We start from the raw sequence: 10,471 nt of genomic DNA, 5'->3' as shown, positions 1-10,471 counted from the left end.
CACGTACAGAAAAAAACTGTGCATTTGAAGTGATACATTTTGTTCATCCTTGGTAATTGCAAAACTAATATATATTGTCTAAATACATTAATAATTAATTTTCTCATTGTTACTGGCTTTCTGATCGGTCTATTCATTTTTTTCATTCCGCGATGAAAAAAAATCCGAGAATGGCGCGGAAATCCCGACGTTATCATGACGTCACAATAGAAACATTGACGTTGCGTATTGATTTGGAAAAAATAATCCCTTGGAAAAAATCAATGGAATCGTACGTGTAAATGTATTTCATTTTATAATGTAGCCTGGGAAATTAATTATAAGTATTGAAGTCACTATTTTTTAATTTCATCGGGGTATGAAAGAAAACCCCGATGAAATAAAACAAATAGTGACTTCAATGCTTAAATATTATAATAATGTAGTTGCAGCGACAAACATACCGTCCGCTCTTACGGTAATAGACAAAGATGGTAGATTGGCATTACGTCATGACCAACCAACTGATTAAAGTCTTTAAATGATTAATAAGCTGGTCTCAGAGCTAACAAACACCTACGCGATTCTTCTATTTCTAATTTCTTTGTCCTGACCAACTGGTTGAAAGAGACGCGGGTGCTTGCATTACATTATACGCACCGTGTTAAAAAAACAAAATACTGACACTGACCAGTTCATTATATTCACTGGATACTGATGGAGATTATGGAATCTATGTCGTCTGTATCAATCATGTGGGTGACGTCGTTGTTCGGACGATTCTTTTTAAACAGATACTTTACTAATTTTTCATGTTTTCTTCCGCATTCTTTTTTCGTTAAGCCGTTTACTAAATGGATAGTGGCATTTCTGTTCATTCGACGCATTGTTTTTACCGGAAGTTCATATCTCATTTTCGACCAGAATTAATCTATCGTCAGGACACATAACACGTTTGTCTCTCAACCGTGATTTCCTCGGTTCATCTCTAGTTGTATACGCATCTGTTTATTCCATAGAATATATATAACCCGCCCATGTACATTTCCACTCGAGTTGTGTTCAAACTCCGCCTGATCGGCCTCATCGAACATTGCACCAGTCGTCATTCAGAAATTTCAGGTGACAGAATTAATAATATTCTCCGACTTTTCATCATATTTTTCAAATATCTCGTCACTCTTAAATTCACCAGCGTCGTAATCCCCGCTCATTATTAACAAAACACGGTGTATTTTCTCTTGGACTTTTCTTCAAGCTTCTTGAGTAACAACCCTCTTCATCCATTGTCTCACTTGAACACTTTCACCTTTATCACCCCTGATAGTACGAAATGTAGGCGTCATAACTCCTTTGTCGGTTCCTGGTCTACTTTGTATTTGTCTCGCGGATGGATATTGAAACAATTTATACAGCAGTACTTTGGTTTCGTAAGGACATCGTTTGGCGGTGATGACGACAACAGAGACGAAACCCTATGATCAACTCTATAGTCACACTTAGGATAATGATGAGCTTGTCGTTGCTTACAGAAGAGCTCATCCTCTGTTACCGCGGAGATGAGTTTGCTTTCACCATCATTATACCACGTGATGCCGAATCCTTCGCATCGGGTGATAGATTTATCCAGTCTTGCCATCCAAGTCATGTAACAACCAACACACAACAAAGGATTCCCTGATAGGCCAACGTTGGAGAAAGCAAGGAGTTGCAACTCTTGGGAATGTAGTTGATCTGGTTATTGTCTAGGTTCAGAAATTTTGAATTATTCAATACTCATGATAATACCTGAATCGATCGACTTTAATTTATTGTTGCTTATTGTCAAGTTTCTTATGTAATGAGAATAAGTCGTCTTTGTAAGGTGTTTACGATGTTGTTGTTATCCAAGTGTAAACGAAATATTCCCATATTTTGCATGAGGAAGCGTGAGCGGAAGTGACGTCAAACCTTGATTTCGACAGTCCACGAACAGTTCCCATGAATTTGGTCTCTCTTGGCAAAATACAACGCGACGGACAGTCTGTTGTTATATTGCAGACGAATTCGTCGAGTTCCATGTCATGAAAAAAGTCTATACCTTTGAGGTGGGGTGGTCCTGCACATCTCACACGATTTTCCTCAAACATTCATATAAAACATTAACGACTGGTGTAAAGCCTTGACGAAAACATGCAATTGACAGTCACAGGAAGATGGGATTTTGTGATATATTCATTTTGTAAGTGAGAAAACTGGGGTAAGGTAATCCCCATTGAATCTGGGATAGTAAACATCTTACTATAGAGGCATTTAAAACCGGTGATCGAATTGTTCTGCAACTGTATCTCAAACTTCATACTGTTCAACCAGATCATACGTCCAGTTCATATTGTTAGTGAATGAAGAAATTGAATTTGTTTTGAAAGTTCCAAATAACGTCCTCACTATCACTCTGGTCAGTCTGTGGTATGTATGGCCAGGTTCCAGAGAAGGCAGACGATTAAAAGACAAGTCCACATTTAAGATTGATGACAAGTCTTGTGAAACAACATTGAATCCAATATCGCTTATGTTATTATGGGAAAAGTTAACCGCCACTAAATTGGTGAGAGGCACACCTGATAACTGGAAGAAAATATCGTTTTCTAGGGCCTCCAAGGCATTATCACTGACGTCAAAATGTGTCAGACTTCGCATATTCTTTAGGAGTCCAGTAGGTAAAGTCTCTATCAAATTGTGTGCGATAGTGATAGAAGTAAGAGCCCAGAAGCCATCGAAAACATCACTGGAGAGAGACTGTATACCATTGTGAGGACAGGATCAATGAAGTGGCTTTGGATGGACAAGTCATTCAGGTCTGCTTTGGTAAGATGAGATTTCGGATTGAAAGCGTTCGATAAATCTACTGTCCGTTTGTCACGTTGTCGTAAACGGACAGGAGGCATGTAATGGAGAGAATGTAAGGACATTCACAAACACAAGCGCCACTCCGAGGAGGATGTATGCACCAGCCATAATCTATTCAGGGATCCGTCGATACCTTTATATTCCCCACATTATATGGGATATTTGAGCTACAAAAACAAAGTTATTGTTTACTGAAGTTAATAGTAATTAGATTTTGACTTATTTTTGTTGATAATTTGCATTTTTTCTTTCTACATGTTTTTCTTTCTAAACATTCATTATTGTCGGTCGTGGATTAAAGAGAAAAAATCCTTATCAAATTTCGATGCAACTGGCAAACAGCTACAATTAGAAATCGCACATTGTAAACGTTCTGAATTGACACAATCCCTTTTTATCGGAAAGCTAAATGCTAAAAAACTTGAATTAACCACAATTAAAAATATAACAAATACACAGAACAACATACATCTATACCCGGAATGTAAATGTACATTTACAGGAAGACCACGTGTTTGGCGTCTTAGCGACTTCATTTTGTTTTTTTATTTAATTCCATTGTGACAGAGGAGTAGCCAATGATTGTAAAGTTTACAGTGTAATACGATTGTTTTGTACGTGAATAAACTTTTTATTGATCAAATTCTGTAATGCATACCATTGACATGTATATATCAGCTGAGAACATGAACACCGTATAGAAAGTGAAAACTTATTATACCACTTAGGGTTCACATTTTAAGTTTAGAAAATAAAATTTATCACATGATTCGCCGGATATCCAGTGATTTCGCCCATGTAATATTTTTTGCATATGTCACTAGTGTAATATGAACTGGGCGATTTTGATTGGCTGGAAATTCATTGTCACGTGAGACAGAAACAATATAATGACGTTAGTAAAAATGACGTGACGTCAGGATTGCGAGGACGGCGGAACAAAATGGCGGCCTTTGCTGGATTTTCGGAATACATTTTGACGTGAAATTCTTTGTTATGTAGGTATTTTGAGTTATGTGATAAAAAGTATATTAAATTTGTGTTCATTTCATATGAGATTTTATTAAACTTGTCTCGAAGTTTAAATTTTTTCTCGCCAAGACTCGCAAAAATATAAAAACTTCTTATGACTCGCTTCATAAAATCTCATATGAAATGAACAACTCATGTGAGATCCTATTTATTCGAGATTAGCAGTTTACACGTTTACGAAATAAGTGTCTGATTCGTGATCATATTCAGAGTTTTAAAACTACGCTTCGGGATAGACCTAATTTATTACCGCATTGCGTTCATACTTATGAAGGTTTGACTGCAATAGCGCACTTGGTAAATACAATCAGTTAATATTTTAAATTACTATACCTCAAGTGAGAATCCTGCATTTGATTGGTCGAGAGATATTTGGTATTTTACACTTTCACTCGGCAGTTAGCATTATAACAATAGGAGACAATAGACACGTCGTAGCAACCCTCTAGCAACGGGTGATAGTGTATTTTTGACAGTGCAAAATATTAACCGCCCGAAAAAGATGCACAATCATTTCGTTTTTCGACCCATATCTTTGTTTTTTTGAAGCGACGCTTCAAAGTTTATCTGGAGCTATTTAGTTAATAGTTTTGCCGAATCAGCCTGGCCTTTTTTTTTTCAAATTAAGTACGGAGCTTTCTGTTTACTCATTTTTCGCTTACCGTCTAAGCGCTATGTGTTGGTTCTAATAATCCCCTCAGAGAATAGGTGAACGGAAGACATGCGATTACAAGCGTCTTCTTGACTTTGCTAATGTTGTAAATAGACGACGGGACGAAACCAAAATTCACTGAGTTGTACAAAAACATTAGGCCTAAGATTTTATCAAACGGAGAAGACAAGACAACAAGAATATTTCACTGAATGCTTATTGTGAGTATTCCTTTTCACAATGCAATAGTAATAAGCGCTATTGAGTAGAAGCTGATATGCTATTTTACTGCCGACAGTGAGTTTTTGACTTTTGCTAAAATAAGTTCAAATGTTTTCAAAAGATTGCAAAAAATGTAGTTTTGTTTATAGACTTTTGGGTATATTGAAATAAATATACTACCTGCATTAGAGGGTGACAGTGCCTAGTGTCACCCCTCGGGATATCACTTTCACCCGAGGCGAAGAATAATTAAGAAGTGTAGTTATATATAATTTATGAATAATATTTACTTACCGTTCTGTATGTCTGATGTTGCGGTATGCTTTATGTGCACTCAGTCGTCGCTTTATTTATACTGAGAATTGTAATCGGAATACAAGGAAGGAATGCTATCAAAAGAAATTATAGTTCAGATGTACCCTATAGGAACCAGACCGACGTGTTTAGACATTAATCCCAGCCACACAAACAATAGCAAGTTTACATGTTCAAATCGGCTTGATATCGAACTCACTGGCTTAAAATACCAACCAATCATTTTAGCTTTGCTACAAGGGGAAACCCCATTTATATGACCAACTTCAATACTTGTTTTTTCATTTGATGATATTCTACTAAATATAGCTGAAAAAGGCTTATACGTCTGACATAACGTCAAGGTATATTGTCTAACCTCAGTGTATTACGTGACTGGAGAAGTGACGTCACTAATCCTTTTCTATCAAGCTGATGACCTGGCTGGCTGCCGTTTCATTGTTGGAAGGTAAATGTATGTTTTAGTGTTATAATAGTAGGTCGGTTTCGGACTGATGCTTGATGTTGTAGATTTTGGAATATAGGTAAATATGTGAGCGGGACTGATAACATAGGGAATGCAATACTTCATAACGTTTCATGTTGGATATTAAACCATGGTTTGTGTGCACATGTTGGATATTTCATTTATGGTGTTTTTTCATATAGGAGCCTAACAGATCACGTTTTAAAAAGGGGCTGTTGAAAATATACCCAGAGTGAGGACACGAAGCTGGAGAGAATGGAGAGGATCCCAAAGGACAAGGTATAGAAGATGCTGGGAGTTATTCAGGTCGAGTGCGACTCGGCAGGATCCAAGCGAGCAGTTGATCCTGTGGAATTTGGACAGATTAGTTAAGGTGGCAATGAAGTATAATTATGAAGAGACAGACATTTATGAAGAGCTTGCAAGGCAGGCTAATCGGTATCAGAGGAAGCTAGATATTGCCTCCTTGTGTTTGACTGTTTTAGGAGGGCAGTCTACTGATGTTGTTGCAAAAGCAATTGGTAAATGTTTGAGAGAAAGGAAAAGTGAGGATGGGGAGACTAAGATGAGTAAGAGTGATAGTAATGTGGGAGCTGGATTAGAGATCTCAAAAAACTCTGTTATGTCTCCACTGAGCAATTTATATCCATCTGTGTTTCCTCTAGGTGCTATGAATTTGGGTTATCCCCCTTTTCAAGGTCAAGCAATGGTGCCACAGTTTCAGAGTGCATACCAGAGTATGATGCAGCCCCATATGGGCCAGTTTTAATTTTAGGTCGAGGGGAGCATATAAACCTTTTTGTAGGGGATACCAAAGGAGACAGAGGTGCACCTGTTGGTTTTGTGAGTCTGTAGATCACCTTGTGAAGTATTGCCTAAGGATGAAGGCTGCAAAAAGCAAAAATAGAGATAGTTAAAAGGATATCGGACATTTGTGACATCTGAGGGTGTCATACTAAATATTTTTATGTATGTTGGTTGTTTGATAAAGTTTTTAATATATAAAGTTTTTTCTGATTATGCATGGATAACCAGTGATGGTTGGTACTTGTTGGTTGCTTGTTGTTGATATTAAGGGTTTTTTGGGAAAAATGGTGAATTATAATGACGGTATAGATTTATTGTACTTGTTTTGTATGATAATAGTATATGTATGTAGAATTCTTAAACCCAGAGCCCGGGAACTCTGAAGCCCCTAGTGCACATTGTTCACGTGGGTTGTGGGTGAGGTAATTCTACTCTTCTTTGCATCTCAAGTTGGGTCATTTGTAAGACGAGTTTGGTTGTTATGGAAGGTTCATTTATCCGTTACAGGGACTTGGCACTGGGAGAGATCATGTTTCATTAACACATGTCCCTGAATAGGAGCAATGAGTGAATTTTAATCCATATGCGGTCAATGTTCGTGATGGTCCAACATGGGTTACTTTGAAGGGTAGGAGTCTCTCGCCTTCAACTTTACATCCATCTGCTGAAGATGTTATTAATTGTGGCATGGAGTTCGATATAGATGGACTTCCTTTACGAGATCCAGATAATTTTGTTGCTGGCCAGCTACATGATAATAAAGAGAACTGGAAGACAATATTTAGCAAGTCTTCAGGAAATGATATGGTTGATTATGTGAGGTCGTGGATAGCAGAAGGGGTAGATGTGATTAGTTTTTCCCGCCATTTTAGGGGTAATTTTTGGGAAGACCCTATGACTCTGCTTTACCACCAAGGCAGTTTTTACCTAATGCACCAATTTGTAAGAATCATATTGACTTTATTTGCAGGACATTGTCGGAGAAGATAGCATCAGGGGCTATCCGAGTATTGGGTAAAATTGGTGAATGTGAGTTACCAAGAGTGGTGATGCCTTTGACAATTGAGCCTTCTAAACCAAGGTTATGTCATGACTGTCGGTATATAAACCTCTGGACAAAGGATGCTCCTTTTAAGTTAGAGACTTTGAGAGATGTTCATCGTTTGGTTGAGCAGGGTGCTTATATGGTTACATGTGACGAGAAATCAGGTTATGATCATGTTTCGGTCAAATCACAGACTTTCTTTGGCTTACACTTTGGGGGATATGTGATGGTGTATACTGTTATCCCATTTGGGTGGAAGGCATCTCCTTACATATACCAAACTACGGGGATGGTTGTTACGTCTTACTTGAGGAGTATATCTGTGGTAACAACCCAATATATAGATGATAGAATGATTGTGGCTGGTAAGGGTGTTGGAGGTCTTCAGGTTGTATATGAGGCTGAGAAGGTAGCGTATGTTTTAGTTGAGGTTCTAACACGTTTAGGGTACACTTTGGCATTGGAAAAGTGTTCTTTGGTTCCGTCAACTTGTATTCGCTTCCTGGGTTATCTCATTGACTCTGTTAAAAAGGCTAACATACTCCCCAAGGATAAGAAAGAGAAGTTTGTGGTGCTGGGGGAATTAATCCTGAGTTATGGGGCAGTGGATGTAAAAACACTGCAGAGATTTGCAGGGAAGTGCATTTCTATGGGTTTAGTGGTTCCTGGTTCAAAACATTTTTGTTGGTAGGTTAATAGTGCTATAGCCACTGGCATAAAGAATTCTAGGAAAGTGTCGATAGATGGAGACGTAGGAGAGGAAGTCTGCTACTGGCGTTTCTAAGACAATTGGAATGGCTGTGCTAAATGGAGGCCAGAGAGTCACAAGCAGGAAAGCATGTCGACTGATGCTTCTCTTTTTAGGTACGGGACAGTTGTGTCCCTTGACGGAGAGAGTTGTGTCGTTGGCGATTATTTTGACAATGACGATACTTGCCCTATCAATTTGAAGGAGGCTAGTGCTGTATTGAAAGCCCTAGAGTCTTTTGCTGGGTCTCTAAGTGATTCGAGAGTTGATTTACTGACAGACATTATGGCTGTTTTTTCGGTATGGGAAAATCAAGGGGGTTGAGATGGACGACTGAATAGGATTACAAAACAGATTTTATAGTTTGTAGTTGAACGCAAAATAGATTTGCATATGCAGTACATTCTGTCGTGCTGCAATGCGGCAGATAAACCATCAAGGAAGTTGGATTTCCGCGAGTGTACACTAGGGAATGAGTCCTGGGAGTTGGTTGAGCAGGCCTATGGCCTGCATACTATAGACTTGATGACACTTTACTCAAATGTCAGGAATTCACCAGGTGGTGAATCCTTGAGACATTACACGCCTTTTCCCACACCCGGGTCTGCAGGTGTGAATGTTTACGCACAGAATCTTAGGAGCGGTGAGAATAAGTATGTCTTTCCTCCTTTTAGTATGATAGCATCTTTGTTATCGCTATTTAGGGAGCAAAGTGTTGATAACGGTACTTGTGTCCTTCCGGTTATCAGCCTGTTCCAGTGTGGTGGCCACTTCTACAGACTGCTGTGATGTCTAGTATCTGTGTTGGCAAGCAATTTCAGAACGGGGTGATTAAAGTTCCTACTAGGCATGGTTTCGTAGATGATAGTAAAGGTTTAAAGTGTCAGCTGGTTGCCTACAGGTTATCATTTTCATGAGGTATATGTTTATTTGCAGGATACCATAGCGGTTGACTTGATGGATATTGACAGAAGAATCTTGCAGTTAGAGAAGAGAAGAGCTTTTTCGCCTTATACGAAGAAGAAAACAAGTGTGAGAGATTCTTTGATATTGTTTTTGGATTCTTTGCCACTGAAACCAGGGCTGTCGGAATGCTGTCCTAATGATGTTTGTAGATTTTAAGTATGGAAAGAAAAGGCGTGGAAGAATAAAGTTCATGGGGTACAGTGCAAGTTCTTGGGTACCAAAGGAAAACGTCTTGTGATTGCCCTGTCCGGTTGGCTTCTGGTTCAGTTAGTGTGATGGTACAACATCTAGTGGATATCTTTTGTGATATTGGTGCTGGAAGGGTGTGGGATGTGTCAACTCTTAGTGGAAATCCAGCAGCCTCCCCTACGGTCAGAAATTATTTAAAGATGGTTCAGGAAGAACAAGCCCGGGCCCATGTTGTGGCTAAACAGGCAGCTCCAATATTTTTTGTCTATGGTGAGAGCGATTTCTATGTATATAGAGCGGGAACTGGCACGGAGAGATTTGTCGTTGAGTGAAAGGTTCATGTTTTTGAGAGACCAGGCTTGGTTTAATTTACAGTTTTTTGGTGGAGATAGAGCTGGTGATTTGGCAGGTTTAGTGGCTCAGGATATTAGATCTCTGAATGATGGAACAGGACTGGTACTAAACCATACTACTGGAAGACTCTACGTGGGGCCAAAGGCAAGGCCAATATGTTTGTTATCAAGAAATGTGAAGAAAGCCTTTTGTGTCCAGTTAAAGGTTTGCGTGATTACGTGGAAGGAGTAGGAAAGCTAAGAGTTATGCTTTCGCCAGGTGTTCTATTTAGAGTTGTTACAGATGGTGGCCGTGTTCTTGATCAAGCTGTGTCATACTTTGTGATTTATGAGAGGCTGAGAACTTATTTAACGACAATGTGATAAATAGAACCCTTTACTCGTGACTACGCAAAATGCAATTATTTAAACTCGTTAATGTCACTCGACTGCAATCTGTGATATAACAAATCATTTAACTCGTTTAAAATTAAATGCATATCATATAGCCACTCGTATAAGATCTTTATAAGTTTACTCTTGTACATGAGTTGTTTTGTTTTGTTTGTTTGTTTGTTTTTTTGTTTTTTTTTTGGCAAAATTTTACTTAGTATTAATAATAAAAATCTACTCTCGTAGCTTATAATAAACATGAGATCCATGAGCCTTTACGGTCAACTGATTACACTGAGCATATTGGTCTTTGTAATTCAAGACCTTTCAAATATAGCAATATTAAACACTTAAAATTAGAACTGAAGTCATATAAACAATAAATGAATTCATTCCAAAATATTTCCAATGGGTATATTTAGCATTAAATAGTTCA

The 10,471-nt window shown here is 38.3% G+C and overlaps 1 pseudogene; it reads right to left on the bottom strand.

Annotated features, from left to right (window-relative positions):
- Positions 1 to 683: 683 nt before the first annotated feature.
- Positions 684 to 2,766, bottom strand: LOC138311705 (uncharacterized; annotated as a pseudogene).
- Between the last annotated feature and the right edge of the window lie 7,705 nt (positions 2,767 to 10,471).

The sequence above is a fragment of the Argopecten irradians genome, unplaced genomic scaffold (assembly GCF_041381155.1).
Source record: "Argopecten irradians isolate NY unplaced genomic scaffold, Ai_NY scaffold_0090, whole genome shotgun sequence".
In the NCBI taxonomy this organism is placed as follows: domain Eukaryota; kingdom Metazoa; phylum Mollusca; class Bivalvia; order Pectinida; family Pectinidae; genus Argopecten; species Argopecten irradians.
This window is presented reverse-complemented; position numbering and strand designations above follow the sequence as displayed.